Source organism: Leptodactylus fuscus, chromosome 2 (assembly GCF_031893055.1).
Source record: "Leptodactylus fuscus isolate aLepFus1 chromosome 2, aLepFus1.hap2, whole genome shotgun sequence".
In the NCBI taxonomy this organism is placed as follows: domain Eukaryota; kingdom Metazoa; phylum Chordata; class Amphibia; order Anura; family Leptodactylidae; genus Leptodactylus; species Leptodactylus fuscus.
Genome location: NC_134266.1, coordinates 93273381 through 93287008, shown reverse-complemented (window position 1 = coordinate 93287008; position 13628 = coordinate 93273381). Strand labels below are relative to the sequence as shown.

Genomic DNA, 13628 nt, shown 5'->3' with positions numbered 1-13628 from the left:
AACTATATAATATATTAGACTTTCTTTTATTGTATTCTAATATATATGCAAAGTTCAGTGGCGTAACAAGTGTCTTGTGGGCCTGGGTGCAAACTTTTGTCTTGGCTCCCTTCCCCCACAGTGCTCCCCCTTCCCCCCGTGGTGGCCTCCACACAATATTACATGCCCAGCAGTGCCCTCACACAGTATTATATGCCCAGTAGTGCCCCCCCACAGCATTACATGCCCAGCAGTGCCCCCACACAGTATTACATGCCCAGTAGTGCTCCCCCACATACAGTATTACATGCCCAACAGTGCCCCCCCCACACAGTATTACATGCCCAGCAGTACCCACACACACAGTATTACATGCCCAGCGTTGCCCCCCCCCCACAGTATTATATGCCCAGCATTCCCCCACACAGTATTATATGCCCAGTAGTGCCCCCACACACAGCATTACATGCCCAGCAGTGCCCCCACACAGTATTAAATGCCCAGCTGTGCCCCCCCCCCACAGTATTATATGCCAGACCCCAGAGTATCGGAGGCCCAGGGAAGGTGAATAAAAATAACAAACACTGATACTCACCTTTACCTCAATTTTCTTGGGCATCCTGGCTCCGGCTGTATGCAGCATATTCGGCCATTTTCCCAACATCTCTGCTGAGGCCTGCAATTGGTCCTCAGCGGTCACGTGGGCATACGCTGACATCATTACGCCACTGCGGCCCATGTGACTGCTGGGACCTGATCAAAGGCCTCAAGCACATGATGGAAGATGCCAGAGAGGTGAGTATACCTATTTATTATTTAAGTCACTTCACCGAGCTAGTATCTATCGAAAAGGGGCCCAGCGACATGCCGGGGCCCCTTTTCATTTGCAATATGTATAGCGGTCAGGGAACCAGGCTTACCCAACCGCTGTCACAGTGGTACTAGGCCCCGGCCATCACCAGCTGGTTGCAGGCCCTGTACCTTGCCAGGCTCAGTCACGGTAGCACTACCTGTGACCATGATTGTTACACCCCTGGCAAAGTTTGCTAAAAGCAGAGTAAAGGTACATTGATCGATAAGTCAATGGTACCATAACTATGCAGCTTTGCTAACATATCATGCAAAATACTTGGTGATGGAACAGTATACATTGGAATTTACAACAGTCATATAATGTACATGAAGTCTTGGATAAAGCTTTTGTTCCATGGCCTAAGATCAAGCTCTTGTTTAGCAATTCACAATACTAATACTGTTTGCAACTTTTGTAAATTTGGCAATATGTAACCCTCAGCTTTTATTCTTGACCCACATTGCTCTTCATCATTCTTATCTGCTTGTTGATGCTCTCGAGTCTGTAGTGAACTATTGTCAGCTCCTGGTACACTTCCAGTCTTGTTGGAACCTGACATTCCTCAGACTTCAGTGTTATCAGGGGTAAACAATATGTTGGTGCAACACGATTTAATGAAGAGAGTGCTTATCCTAGGAGTATAATAGCATTTTTCACTTAAGAAAACTTCCTTGTTTTGTCACAGCATAGTCTCTATATAAGCGCTTGTAGTTGTATACATGCTGGAAGCAACATATGTGCCCCATCAGTAAACCTAACCTACCTTCTGGTGATAATGTCAGTATCCATTCACACTGTAGACTGTAAGACAACTTTCCTCAAGTCTGTATAAAAGGCTGTGTGACCACTAGATGTCAGCAAATGTGAAATAGCTATATTGTATCATTTGTTTTTACAAAGTGCAAATTATGTTCCATATTACAGAAGGTAACAATGGATGATGCTTTATGACACAGACTGTGTATGTTTACATAATATTTCTAAAGCAGTACCGTCATTTACTCCAGTTACTATGAGTGGAATCTCACATAGGATCCAATTTAGACAGGCAGTACACAATATTTTCATGCTAGGAAGTACTGAAGCTTTATTCTAAGCTCCAGCGATATCACATCAGGTCCTACTATTCCTTTTCTTAAGCTAAGGCAAATAGGAATTGTGATCAAAGTCATTGTACATGAATGTTTTTGGAATTGGGACTAAAGTCATTGTACATGCATATATGTAAAAGGAAGACCCAAGGAAATGAATAGATGCCTGTTTGTGAACGTCTTTGGCCTTAGTACCTATTAACATGCAGGATGTATGTAGAAGATAAAGAATGTATGCTGAATTAATTAAAGGGGCTCTGTCATTGGGAAAAGTCATTTTTAACTAAGCACATACATGCATAGCCTTTTAGAAAGGCTATTCCGCACATAACTTTTGTATGTAAATCGCCTCAGTGGTTTTTGAATGAACCCATTTTTATTCATATGCTAATTAGCCTCTCTGTGCACCCCGAAAGTCTCATCGTGCACCCTCTGCTATTCTTTCCTATGTATGTGTACAGCACAGGCTGCTGCTGCTGACCTCCTGCTTCCTGTTTGCACACACAGATAGGAGAGAATAGCAGAGAGGAAGCTGTTAACTTCCTGTGCTGGCTGGAAGCTCATTAGCATATGAATAATAACGGGCTCATTCAAAAACTACTGAGGCAATTTACATACAAAAGGTAGGTGTGGAATAGCCTTTCTAAAGACTATGCAAGTATGTGCTTAGTTAAAATGACTTTTCTGAATGATAGAGCACCTTTAAATGCTGAACTGTACAAATAAAGCATTGCAATGGATGTAAGCAATGTTGTTTCTTATATGTCTAGGTATTGTATTTTGCAACGTTATAATATCCTAATGCTTATAACTGTGTGTGTGTGTGTGGGGGGGGTGTATTATAAAATAAGTGTTTAGCAACATTGCGTTCTTTTGATGATGCGTCAGGACATAACCTTGGGTCACTTTTAGCAGAAGCCTTATCACACAACCTAGTTGTGCAGAACTATGAAAACACTTTTCCCAACATGCAATTCCACTAAGTGACACTGGGAGCAGAGCTGAGAATTTTCAGCTGCGTCACAGAGCAGAGAGAGAAGAAACAGTCTGTGTCGACAGGTCTCTGAAAATCAGCTGCTGCTGCTGCTACAGCAGGGAAGAGCGCTGAGGAAGTATCATGGGCTGGGCTCTCTCTGATCTTAAAATCTTTTCAGAAACCAATGCCCCATCACCTAATTTTTCTGTTTTCATCCCTGAGCTGATGGGAAAGCGACAAATTTTAATCCCACAGGGGGAGGAGGTGAGATGATGGTGTATTTGGAGTAAGGGAGGTGGGGGCGCAGAACGACAAGATTCGTAATCGGGAATTGGGCTTCCGAATGGGTTAATGGCAATTCTGGAACCTTCTATCCGTACATGGAGGTCACGCGGTTGCCCAAACCTACGCAGCAGCAATTGGGGGCAAGCATTCTCATATTCCGAGAGTCTGGCTTCTTCCACAGACGTATTACAGAACCCCAGAGATATTGAAAGCTGCGTCACCTCTATCATGGCATGACCGGATCCCTGGAACGGTAAAACCTTCACTGCAAACCGGACTTTTTTCTATGTGGTACATTATGGGATACATTAGTGAACTGCTTGAGTTTTTTTCCGGTGGTACGTTGCATAGCTTCCATATCGCACAGATGTGTTTGTTTTTTTTTTTTTTACCAATATCGCAGGTCATCAGATCATGTAAGATGTTTCTATTCTTTCCCTTGATAGATTTGTTTGTGTCTGGATGCTACTCATTTCTGCTGTTTTATTTTAAGCTGCGTGTCGCAGCTGCATACTATACTGCGTTTTATTGCCATTTCTCCGTTATGTAGAAGTATGATGGCGCAGCAGCTCATTTGTTCAGGAGCTGGTGAGAAAGTGAGTTTTGCAGTGTCAATAAAGGGAACAAGAGAAAAGTGCATCATGTTTAAACATCGACACTATCTACAGGTTGTTTTATGTATTTGCCTTTCTGCATGAAAGGGTTAACAAGCAGCTGAAGGCAATGGTACAGTTAAAGAATGTAGGCCAGTGTTTAAGAACTTAATGTCATCTCTCGCTGCCTCGAGAACTTGTTTACCTGTCTGTTTCTTTCTCTAACCATCTCCATGCTGGCAGCTTTCCAGGCTCCATGTGATGTACTTGCCTATGCTTCTGCATTAGTTTAGAGGATGAGCTCAAATAGGATTGGTTGGGGGTGGGCTCCAAGCCCAAGCAGAGCATCTTATTGGTGGGCTGTGACACTGGCAGGTGAACTGCTGATTTCCATTGGCACACATTATCCTCAGAAATGACTTCTACTCTTTTCTAACTGCGTATTTTGTTTGTAGACCATATTGTGAGCAAGAACATGTAGTCTTTTGGATATGTTTATGCATTTACTGTACCTTTTGGTTTTTGTATGAATACATCGCATGCTTATATTATGGGAGAAGGGCAGGAACGTTCCAGTGAAAGCGTCATTTATTTTGTAGACCTGTGAACACCATCGGTCATATAATAAAAGTTTGCTTGTAAGTGACAAAGGTGCTTATTTGTCTTAAGAATGTATTGGATCACTTTTATATATGGAGGGATGCATAGTGTGAAGACAAGTTTTATTGGCAACTTCTATGGATGTTGGAATAAGCCGTTATGTCTTTTAGTATGAGGAAAACAGCAGCAATAATAGAGACTCTAACCATATTCTTCTGGCTGCAAACATTTAACCCCAATATGTTCATGGCCAGCAGGCAGTGCCAGAGCTTTCTTCGATCACCCATCTATATATAGATTGTTTAACCCCTATCGTACCCATATCTTATCATGTAGTGATCTTACACTTGACGTCTGCATAACCAGTAGGTTGTGATTTCAATGGGTAGGGTGCTAGGCACCCAGGGAAACATGAGCTGGTTACAACTGTTTCATAGCTTATACAGCATTGTAGTTGAGTGATCAGTGCTGGACAACTCTGAAAGGCTTGCACAGGATGACCTGGCTTTGCGAACTTCAAGAATTGCTTTTTCTGTGCGACCATATAGATGCCATGTTAAAATGGCAAGACACTAGATGTCCTGACAGTAGTGTTGGGGGTCTGTGAAGCCACATAAAATGCATGAAAATCTCTTATCTGTCTTTTTCCAGTTACACTTAATATTCCATATATTGTTATTGGCTATGATCCGATAAACTCTGATTATTTTGTTTCCTTCTCATTTGATTCATGAGCATCCAGTGCTTTTCAGCTTGAAAGTGTTACTAAAACGATATTTTAGGGAAGGGGAAGCAACATCTCTGTTGTTTGACTGTATTACTACAGTATTTAGTACTTTATGTTTTGGAAAGTAATGGCTGTTTAGCTTGCAGTTCAGCATTGCGCCTTTACATTAGGATATAGCAGTACAAAAGAGTTAACAGCCAGTTAAACATTATTGATACTGTATGGGTAGGAATTTGCATATATCTTATTTGATAGCATTCTTTTTTTGGTATATTATGAGCAATAGCAACATTTCTGTGTAAAAAAACAAATCCGTGCTTGTGTAACATTGCTACGTAGCATCTCTGTGTGCTGAGTCATGGCCATCACGATGCAGGCATTGCAGTAACTACCTGTAGGGGGTGTAGGACATTTAGCATCTAAGATACAAGGTGTTTCCTCTTCATAGACATGAGTATTCATAACCACAGGTACAGCAGGATACCATTAACATTGCGATGCTTACAGGTATGTGGCCTATTTACTGACAATTTTCGGCTATAGTCATATAAGGTAATGTACAATGCAGTATGGACTCCTTCGGTGGCAAGATTTAAGGAAGAAAAAAGATAGTATTACAGTACTTTCATATGAAAAGCAGCTAGCCTTTCCCTGTAAGTGCTGAGGACAGCTATTGGGCATTGATTTCATGTCTTTACTCTGAGTCTGATCATTAGCTCTGCACTAAAAAGCTTTTAACCTTAGTGTTATACCTTTGTGGGGATTGTCGCTGTATATTTGCTTGAATTCTCTGACGTAGATTACTGATGAATCTTTTCATGGTCTTTCCAGCATGGAAATTTCTGTTAATGTTTACATAAGTCAGAACTGTACACCCATGTTTGAGAAACCCTGGTGATGTCATGCGTGAGTTTCATATCAAAAGTGTCTGTAGGATACAGCGGATAGTCATCTAGCTCAGTTTATGCTATGCTATATTTTATAGAGGATTTCACTACTCCCGACATATCTGTTTCTCTAAATACTTTTAAGATATCGCACTTTTTTTTTAGAACCCTGCATTGCGTAACAAACTGCATCTATTTAATAATACTATATTAAAAATTGTATACTATAATAAAAATAATCCTTTCAATTTGAAGTTGGAGTAACTTTTTCCCGAGCTCAGCTTCACTGAAAATTGATTCCACAGCCTGACTACAAGATACAGTTTTACTATTCTGAAGCCTAGAATGTCACCCATTCCAGAAGGTCTATGTTCCCTAATTCTTGCGGAATTGTTCAAAATATCCTAAGAATATACCACAAGTATCTGATCAGTGGTGGTGGGGGCAATAGTCAATGGGAGCTGAGCTGCAGTTACGCACCCAGCCACTAAACGCAACACAGAACCAACTGCTTCCAGCCCTAGGTTGTATATAGCACAGGCACTGGAAGCATCCCCATACAACTGATCCATATGTGGGCCACCTGAAAGCCCCCTCCACCTTTCACATATTTATGGCCAATCCAAAAGGAAAGGTCATAAAAAAACCAATCCCGGACAGTCTTTTTAAAGTGGTGGGAAGGAAGTGACAGCTGTCCCCAGCACTACATTGTAATAGTCAGTAGCTGTCATACTCCTCCCTTACTACAAGATATCCCTACTAAGCATGTTCACAAAAGAAACTGCAGTACCAGTTATGCATTGTAAAGTCCATACCGTTGCACAACATGAATTTTTCAGTCAGGGGATTTCCTTTTTAACACTTTCTATAGAGCCTTCTAATATGGCGGTAGTGTGTGTAACTTCTGCGGTACAATATGTGAAACGAAGGGCAAATAAATAACTTTTACAAGAACTTGGAACTGAGTAGATCAGATTTGGTAATGCTGTTGTTGCATTTCCTTTTTAATCATATAGATAACCTTTTCAGCTATAGTCCATATCCATTTAGTCCTACCTTGTCTGCTGAGATGATGCTTGAGGCCAGGGTACACTGTGGCTTTTTGTAGCACTACGAATTGATTTTAACTATTGAGCTACAGCTGAAGTCCAAATGGGTACATTATGCAATCTTGTAGCTGCGGCTATCTTTCAATAGTTACATCAGTAGCACTACAAAAAGTCACAGTGTAGCCCTGGCCTTAAAGGGCTTGTGCTGTTAAGGACACATCCCCATCCACAGGATAAGAGATAAATGCCAGATCACTGAGGGTCTGACTGCCAGGTTCACCAGCAATCAGGAGAGCGGGAAGCCAAAAGTCCCCCTAATGCCTCCCTGTGAATGAAACATCATTGTGCACGGGTGACTAGTGCTCCATTCACTGCTATGGGGCTGCTGGGACTGTAATCTCCATAGAAGGAAATGGAGCACCAGTCTCATAAGCGCACTAGCATTTTATTACCAAGGTTTTAGGAGACTTTTACCGCTACAACAGCGTTTACACACGGAGACCAGCGGACCCCATTGACTACAATGTGCTCTGTTGGGTGTCCGTCGTTTTCAAATTAAAAGTAGTGGAGAAAAAAGTGCATGACTCTGTTCTTCGCCGATTTTCTGCAGTCTCTGCAACACAGATGTGAACCCAACTATATATAATATTGAAGAGACTTCACACTCAAAGTGCAATGTTACAAATTTTATTAGTCACCAAATCGCCGTATAGGATACATACATATAACAATACTGTTTCACATGTGTTGTTAAATATTGACAGGATAATAATACGTAGAGTGATTCATGAATGTTTTCGTTGAGAGTAGGGAAAACAGGGCATAAGCCCTGGTGGAATTGGGCCAGTATATAGCAGATGGCTGTGTTTGAAAAAGCAGGCGTCCCGCTATAGAAGCGGCAGCTTCATTACTCTTAAATAGATAACCTACCACACCATGGGGTACACCCTAGGGGTATGGTTACACCATACAACAGCTGAAAAACAACATGTGTTAATGTTGCTAGTGGATTTTTTACATCTCTGGATGGATGCAATCTCCCTATGTGGAAAACATATGATTAGACATTATTATTATTGCAAGCATTTTTGAAAACACAGCTTTTCTGCAGCAGATTTTTTTCTGCAATGTGTCGATAGGATTATCCAGAATCTCCTTAACTTTGCATGTACGGTAAAATCCCATGTTTTTGCTACAGCGTTTCCATGGAGGCAAAAACTGTGCATTTTTGTACCTCACTGGATAAAAGCATGGCTTAGAGGAAAGGGGGAGACTGAAAATGCAACATAGCGGCAAATGTTTTGGTGCAAAGAAATGGATTAAAGTGATCCACAAGTGGTGGTATAAAGTTTAGGTACTGTGAAATATTCTGAACATCTAGTCTAGTTCTCAGGGATGTAGCTATAAAGGGCACAGTGGTATAAGTGGTATAAACAGACAGGGGTAGGCAACCTTCGGCACTCTAGGTGTTGTAAAACTACAACTCCTAGCATGCATACTTGCTCTGATGTTCTTGGAACTGAATGAAAGCATATTGGGGGGTGTAGTTTCACAGCAGCTGAAATGCCAAAGGTTGCTGACCCCAGATCTAAGAGCTTCCTCAATATTTCCTATTCCTTTTCAAGCCACTCCTGACTTTGGCTTAAAAAAAAAAGAAAAAAAAGAAAAAAAAAGCAGCAAAATCTGCAAAAAAAAATGCAGTGTTTCCGCAACATCGGTCCTTAACCTGAAAGTATTAATAAAGACTCCTTAAGGTACTTAAAAACCCCTTTCAATGTATAGTGCCGCCTGGTATGCTGTGGATCCAGTAGGCTCTGCTGCCTCCTGTGACTATAAGTATGAGGCACCACCTACTCTAGCCACATCAAAACAAGTGGGTTAGGGTTGCATTTTGGAGAGGCATAGTTAACCTCTACTTCACCAGTGCAACACCTGAAAATGCAGAGGCTTCGGGTGCCTGCCAGACCACACAGCTTACACTCCCAGAGCCGAAGTAGCGCCACCAACTGGATCCACAACACACATGATTTAAACCACTCCATTCTAGACTCAATTGTAACCAAAGTTGGTAGTGCTTGGAATTTTAATGCACAGGCAATCGGTTATATGACATTTTATTATAGCTTAAACATTTTAAAGCCAATATATATATATATATATATATACATATACTAGTATATGTAAAGTTCACAAAATGATTTCTCAAAAAAGTATGTCAATATATCCAGCTAGGCAACTCAGACCAACTTCTTCAATGCGGCCATTTAAATTCTGTACAATTAATTTATCACAAATATTTGATTAAGTTTAAGTGGGCCACAAGAGCCTAACGCAGTGCCAGAATTGTAAAGGGTTCTGTGTGTATACTTCCATACATCTGCTTATTTAGGCATAACCTTCAGTATACCTAGAAGCAGCTGTACAGGTGTGCATGTGCCACGTAACATTTTCTAACATGTAATAATGCTTCATTTGCCTCCTCATCTGAGATCATTGGTGTTACCAAAAATAGGAACCTTTAGTGTTCACAGTGAGAAAACATTGCATGCTATATTTTTGTTCTTTCATTGTTCTACTGGACGCAGTGTACTGCATTTGTAGTTTGAGTACACAGTGCCCTTGGTCAAAGGAAAATTGTCTGCCCTGTTAAAATACAATGACAGCTATAGATTATAAACTTAAATGGATTGCTTAAAGGAGCATCTTGAGCAAAGCTGATACATGCTGGACAAAAATGATATACCATGGCTAGTACAGTGGAAGAGGAGGGGGCAGTGACTGACGCTGAGATCTTGTCTGTGTTAGGGCCCGTTCACAAGGGCACAGAGGGAATTCTGACGTGGATTACGCGCCATAATCCGCCCCCTCATAATGGTGGTCTATGGAGACTGCTAGCTTTCTTTTTTCCGCTAGCACCCCCACCAATCAGCTGGTTGGGGAGAGGCTGCAGCATTTGGACAAGCGCTGAGCAGGACTGAGTAGTTAGTAGGCCAAACCACCAACTAGCAATTGATTTGCCTATAAAAGTAGATATGCAATAAGCTATTCCTCTGTTATACAATATTGATAAATATAATTTACAATAAATTGTCATTTTATTTTGAAGTCATAGTCTTTTTTTTCAGGCTCTCGCTCCACAGTCCTGGTGCTGTCGGCTCTTCACTGCTTATTATGCATTGACATACCTTGTATAAGGTTAATATGTATGACTGGTATTACAGCTCACTCTTATTCACTTGAATGACACTGACCTGCAAACAAGCTATCTGACCAATAAATCACTGAAGCAGCAACGCTTCGACTTTACAGGTCAAACAGTGGGTGTACTCTGTGACATCAGGACTTATCAATTTTTATGACCTAGAGAGCCCTGTTAGCAAAATGCAAAATAGCAGTCTCTAAGAATAATTAATAAAAAAAAATGTGCATGCGTTTGTATAACAGAACTATTTTACGATTTCTGAATTTTTAAACATTTTTTTAACATTTTTTTACTAGACCACCACAACTAGTTACTATTTTCAGTGAATCTCTCTAGGTTTATCTTATGCAATGTGTGAGAAGGTGACAGACAGGGTGCTGGAATCTTGCTATATCTCCCCCAGATTTCTAACTTATGTGTGGTCCAGGGCGGATCTGGAGTAGGCCTCAGCCCCAGGTGTGAGTCCTTGGCTCATTACTGGTACAGAAAGAGGCTGCAGATTCTGCACTCCAAGCTATATCCAGGGAGTGAGAGGAGGCATCTGGGTCTATCCTGTAACCCTGAGTCCGGAAAGACTATACTGCTCCCATTTAGTTTGTTTGGCTGGTAATAAGCCATACGTATAGTTAGGTTATCATTTCTGTTCAGTTAGTCACTCAGATGAGCAGGATTTTGTTTTGTTTTTGCCTGAAGTTAAGGCTGTATTTTATTTTGCTCATCTTGTGCCTGAAGTGAAGGTTTATTTATTTTCCTGTTTTTTCCTAAGTAAACCTGTTTGCTGCACATTTTGTGTCCCTGTCTCTGACTGGATGGAGCCACACCATTGCTGCTACCGAGCTATCTCCCCCACAAATGTGTATACACCTAATCCAACACCTGAGGGGGCAAGTGCATAACTCTGGGATTTGAACACCTAAGGCTAAGTTTACACAGGGGGCAGTGGGGTGGATTTTGGCACCAAGAGTGACGCGGCTCCCTGTCTGCCACGACTGTCACGGTTTCCCCCTCCGGAGTAGGCTCAAATGAATGGGCCGACTCTGGAGGTTGCTGCCGCCTGAAGAAAGGCATTAATTTTATAGTTCTGGATAATCCCTTTAATGGTTTATCAGTATTCACCATTTGTAATTTTCTACAATCTGTGATTGGTGACTCACTTCTGTACTAAGTGCTTAAATCCAGGGCTAAATATTTGAATAATACTGATTTTGTTAGATTTTACTATTTACTAATGTATATAGGGTATATAATATGAAAGGAGTTTTCCGGAAGTTACATATTGTTGACCTTTCCTTTTAATAGGTCATCAATATTGGATTGATGGAGACTGACCCACCAATCACCTGTGTGAAGAGGCCACAGCATTCAGATGACCATTGAAACCTCTTCACTACTTACCATGCACAGTGCTGTACAGTGTATAGCATCTGTTCTTGGTATTGCTGCTCAGACCTATTCACTTCAATGAATCTGAATTGCAAACAAGTCATGTTACCATTGACTGCAACATCACGTGGCCACCGCTGCTTCTAACAGATCACATGTGGCGGAACCCTGCCTATCTGATATTGATGACCTATCCTAAGAATAGATCATCAATATTTTAGCCCCAGAATACGCGGGGGTTTGGCCAAGGTGGAAACGCCACGTTGAAAAATGCTGCATGTTACATTACCTGCAAAGTGGATGGGATTCTGGCTAATCCCATTCACACATTGCAGGAAAATATCCACAGCGGAAATGCTGAGCTCTTAAAAGCCGTCAAATTTTTTGTAAATTGCTGTATGTCAAAAAGGAAACGTTTTGTAAAGGTGTAAGAGAAGCAGAAAGTCTGCAAAGGAAAACTCTGTGGAATTTCTGTGAAAAACGCTGCAGAAAAAAATGTGTTGCACTTCAGCATTTTTCGGCTACGGCTCGCTACTTGAGGCCTTAGCCTTAATCATTTTTTAGTGTTCTCTTCAGACGTTCCTGTACTGAATGCTCATTACCATATGCAGATATCATCTGAATGCTGCACAGCCTACACAGTAGTCACTAAGTGAGAAAGAGACAAATATTTCATTAATGTAGATAGAATGTAAAAAGTCTCTTATCTTACTTATGTAATAGAGGAAATCTCGATGATGTCATCACAGTCCTGGTTGTTTATTGACTATGGTGTATATCAAGGCAAAGTTTCTAGGCCTTAGCAACACCTTATATACATAGGGTAATGTGATGGCATAGTAGCCTATGTAGTGAAGTGTATTTCATCCATATCAAAACATTCCGTGAAAGTTTTCCACAGGGGGTCTTCAGAAGAATAAAGTATAATAGAGAGTTTAAACAATTCATAGCATGCAGTCTAATCTATGTGGCAGCTAAATGTGGCTATATAAATAAATGTATTTTACTCTACAGAAGTACCAGTCTGCTTATAAGGCCTAACTTAGCCTGTTTTACTGTATGCAGGCTAGCAAGAATCATATATTTGGTATCCCTTTAATAGGAGCCACTAATAGAATAAGTTGACTAAAATATTTTTGGCTTCTAGTAAAGTGAACACTATTTAAAGGGAGTGTGTCAGCAGTCAATTGTTAATAAAACCTAATCGCTGAACCTTATAGTTTCCAAATATGCCTTTGTTTTTCAACTTTCAAGCACCATTCTCATCAACAGTGATATTCATAGGCCAAAGAGGGGAAAAGTTCTTTGTCCAGAAATCTAGAACTAGGACTGAAGACCAGGCAAGCTAAGGCACATCCCCAAAACACTTGTCCCTTATTTCCATATGAATAAAATACCATTTACATTAAAAGGTGTTAAGGCTAAATAACAGACATATGCAAACACTGTAGAATCACCTCTACAAGGTAGGTTTATAACCAATTTACTGCTGACAGATTCCCCACAAGTGAGCCAGCGCCTGCGCAATAGAAAGCTGGTGGAAGCGAAGAGAAGTAGTGGGCCTCCCACACATGCGCAATAGAAGAGCTCCTCGGGTTTCAGTATAAAATTGTTTGTAACCCGGTGGACCCCATTATAGTCTATGGGGTCTGTGGGTTTCCTGGTGTAACCGCTTTTTAAGCAGACAGGGTTTCCATCATTCGGGTTTCCATGAGGGCCTGCAAGACAGAGACCCGAACGCTAGTGTTCACAAGTTTTGCTTGTTCATCCAGTGGATAAATCATAATGTAAATGTTTTGTTTGTTTTTTTTCAAGACTAAGGCTTTAATTAGAATAAGATCTAATTTATACATCCAATAAAACTCCCTTTTTCTAAAAATTTCCCTGTGCTTTGTCACTGGGCTAACTGTAAAACTGTAAAATAGCTGAAATTGTGATAAATAGCTGCATGGTGCTGGCAGGGTCAACTCTAGCTTTTCTACTGCCTGAGCCCCAAAGAGGCC

At 41.0% G+C, this 13628-nt stretch overlaps 1 long non-coding RNA gene across 3 annotated transcripts in view; it reads left to right on the top strand.

Moving 5' to 3' along the window:
- The window catches only part of LOC142194831 (uncharacterized), a 138670-nt gene that overhangs the window by 93785 nt on the left and 31257 nt on the right, over nucleotides 1-13628 (top strand). The window contains exon 1 of one of the 3 annotated variants that reach the window (XR_012715051.1): nucleotides 2815-3437. The exons of the other annotated variants lie outside the window; for them this stretch is intronic. This is a non-coding gene — a long non-coding RNA (uncharacterized LOC142194831). Of the gene's footprint in view, nucleotides 1-2814; nucleotides 3438-13628 lie in introns of those variants that run through there. 3 annotated transcript variants of the gene reach the window in all.